The sequence below is a fragment of the Neophocaena asiaeorientalis genome, unplaced genomic scaffold, assembly GCF_003031525.2.
Source record: "Neophocaena asiaeorientalis asiaeorientalis breed wild unplaced genomic scaffold, Neophocaena_asiaeorientalis_V1.1 scaffold474, whole genome shotgun sequence".
Classification (NCBI taxonomy): Eukaryota; Metazoa; Chordata; class Mammalia; order Artiodactyla; family Phocoenidae; genus Neophocaena; species Neophocaena asiaeorientalis.
Window position 1 is genome coordinate 317,648 of NW_020175391.1, and position 3,819 is coordinate 321,466.

The window sequence follows — 3,819 nt, forward strand, 5'->3', positions numbered from 1 at the left end:
TTAATGATTATTTTTTTTCAGGTGATGAAAATGTTTTGGAAATAGATAGTGGTAATAGTTACATAACACTCAATTGTACATTTAAAAATGGTTAAAATGGTAAACTTCATGTTATATATATATTTTAAAAATATTTATTTATGCATTTGGCTGCGCTGGGTCTTAGTTGCGGCACATAGGATCTTCATTGCCGTGTGCAGGATCTTCGTTGTGGCATGTGGGATCTTAGCTGAAGCATGCAGGATCTTTACTTGCGGCAGGCAGGATCAAGTTCCCTGACCAGGGAGCGAACCCGGGCCCCCTGCACTGGGAGTGAGGAGTTTTTGTTTGTTTTAATAAATTTATTTATTTTTATTTTTGGCTGCGTTGGATCTTCGTTGCTGTCGAGGGCCTTCTCCATTTGCAGCAAATAGGGGCTACTGTTCCGTTGCGGTGCGCAGGCTTCTCATTGCGTGGCCTCTCATTGCGGAGCTCGGGCTTCAGTAGTTGTGGCACGCAGGCTCAGTAGCTGTGGCACACGGGCTTAGTTGCTCCGCGGCATGTGGGATCTTCCCAGACAAGGGCTCGCACCCATGTCCCCTGCATCGGCAGGCAGATTCTTAACCACTGTGCCACCAGGGAAGCCCGAGTGAGGAGTCTTAACGATTGGACCACCAGGGAAGCCCCTGAATCTAGATCTTTCTGACTATGTAAAAAACTATGCATATAAGGTAGCTGGAACATACTAGAAGCTCCAATCCTTTCCTTTTCCTTCAACTACCTACACTTAATACAGTCTGAAGTAATAGTCGCCTACATATGAACGAGTTCTGTTCCAAAAGCACGTTTGTAAGTCCAACAAAGTTAGCCTAGGTACCCAACTAACACAATCAGCTATATAGTACTGTACTGTGATAGGTTTATAATACTTTTCACACAAATAATGTGTACACAAACACAAAAAATAAAACATTTTTAACCTTACAGTATAGTACCTTGAGAAGTACAGTAGTACAGTACAACAGCTGGCACGCAGGGGCTGGCACGCACATTCACATCTTTGAAAGTTTGCAACTTGAAGGTTTGTATGTAGAGGACTTACTGTATACAGTGAGTAGTTATTCCTTAGTATTTTCAGTTAACATATAGGCAAACTTATTTTGTACTTAGTGCACTTCTGAAAACTTTAAAAGTACAATGTCAAAGTTACTCAACAGAGTCCAATTTTAAAGGGGTACCTGTTTCCAGAGTACTAAACATGCCTGACAGAGGTAATCCAGTGGACATCTAAGAGATGTCATAGGTGCCTAAGATCAAGGTAGGAGGTATTGTATCTATCACCCTATAACTGTGTAAATACTAAAGCACCCCTCTCCCGAAGGTGATGCAGGAATAAAAAGATTAGGGCAATCCCCACTCATTAAATGACCATGAGGTATCCTCTAGCTTCCCAGAGCAGGGAATGGAAGGTCTTTCTTCCTTCCATGACAGCACAAGCTGATTGGGACCTCACCAAGTCGGCTACCCGCTTCTCACACACGAGGCCTTTTCTACTGGCTACCTGCTACAACCCATCATTGTTCACTGCTCCAGGGCACATGGACAGTGGTCAGGACTGGAGATTAGGACAAGCCGGGGATAATTTCAGAGACAAATTCCAGAGCTTAGCCACCCCTTAGTATTTTGGAGAGACGACAGAAGCAACTTTAGCCTCAGAGAAAAGCTGCCACTTAACAGGGAGAAATGCTGCCAAGTAACAGACCTAGTTCTGCTATCACAAACATATCCTGCCATTTTGGCAGAAGCCAGGTCTTTATTCTTTGGCAACAGCAATCGGCAACAGGTGATAACATGCTGTGGCTCAAAATCATTCAAAAGTAATGTACTGAAGACCAAATTCAGAGATTGAAAGGTGATTCAGAAGTATCAGTGTCTAATTTGTTAACTTATTAAAATGAGGTTGTACAAAAGTAACAGAGTTGAAGACAGTCTGTATATAGAATTTCTCAAACCACAATGTAAGTTTCTAGAGGACAAGGACCAGATCTTCTATTTATAAGCTGTTTCTATGTAGTGCCCAATAATATGCTTTATTCACCATGGGCCTTATTCCTGATGAGTGGAAGAAAGACAATCAAGCCCTGAGACACAAGGAACACTGGTTCCATCATATCTGCTGTTTAATCAGTAAGTATGGTTATTGTGAAAGAGAGAAAAAGACACTGAAGACAGAATTAAGACCAGAAGAAATCTGAAGCCACGCTACTGTACCACAAGGGGGCAATATTTGAACACTAGTAATCTGGAGAGATAGGAGGCTTGGCAGTTGGCTCTGTTTACTTTTTTTTAACATCTTTATTGGAGTATAATTGCTTTACAATGGTATGTTATTTTCTGCTTTATAACAAAGTGAATCAGTTATACATTGTTTACTTCCTTTTTTAACACTATGCTGAGTGGGCTCCACTCAGGGTGAGGAGAGGTGGGCTAGCCACTTCCACCTACCCTCTGCATTCTCCTACAGGGGTTGGCACCAACTCTCCTTATACTAGCAGGCATGGCTGTTAGGGGACCAAGATCAGAGGAAACACAGCAGGAGAGGAAGCAGAGCAGCTGGTCTTCCCACAGTGGTCAGATGCCCCAGCTGTCAAGAGTCCCATGCCCAGGAGTGCCTGTTGAGGAGGGCAGGGGTGGTAGTTGGGATCTCCACCTGGAATCTCTTTTGAGTACTATAGGGCAATGGTTCTCCAATTTTAGCCTGCATCAGAATCACCTGCAGGGCTTGTTAAACTAGATTGCCGGGCTTCAACCTCAATTTCCAATTCAGAAGGTCTAAAGTAGGGTCCCAAATTTTCCATTTCTAGCAATTTCTCAGGTGATGCTACTGATCTGAAGATCACACTTTGAGAACCACTGCTGTAGGTATTTCTGGCTTTGTGCCCTTCTTTCTCTTAACACTCCCCCATTCTCTCTTTCCTACCATCCATCTACTGCTTTCTTTTCCACCAACCCTCCACTAGCCTCCTTTAGGAAAACCACAGGAAAGACAAAACAGGGGTGAATGTTAGACTGTCTTAAGGATTCCTTTGGGGAAGGGTTCCAGCTCTCTACCCTGGTTGATGGGTGTTTCAGAAGTAGAATTTATTCCAAATATATACATGTTTCCTCTTCCTTTTACCTAATAGTTGGAAGGCGGTTCAGTAAAGAGGAATAGATCGTTTTCCAATAATAAGATCTTGCTTTGGGTTTCATAAAAATTAGACATGGTAGATATACTCCACGACATTTTAAAAAATTTCCCACTTCAGACTACATTTAAAAAAATTTCCCACTTCAGACTACATTTTAAAAAATTACAGTAAAATATAGGGACTTCCCTGGTGGTCCAGCAGCTAAGGCTCCATGCTCCCAATGTAGGGGGCCCAGATTCGATCCCTGGTCAGGGAACTAGATCCCTCATGCTACAATTAAAGATCACGCAGGCGGCAACGAAGATCCTGTGTGCTGCAGCTAAGACCTGGCGCAGCCAAATAAATAAATAAATATTTTTTAAAAATTACAGTAAAATATACAAAACATAAAATTTAACATTTTAATCATTTAAGTGTACAGTTCAGTGGCATTAAGTACATTCACGTTGTTGTGCAAGTATCACCACTATCCACCTCCAGAACTTTTTCATCTTCCCAAACTGAAACTCTGCTCTCATTAGACAATAATTTCCCATTCCCCTCCTCCCAACACCAGCCCTTGGCAACCACCATTCTACTCCCAGACTACTTCTGGACTCGGTTTCTCTTTGACTTAATACAGGAAAGTGTCTATTGCTGACTAGTGGGA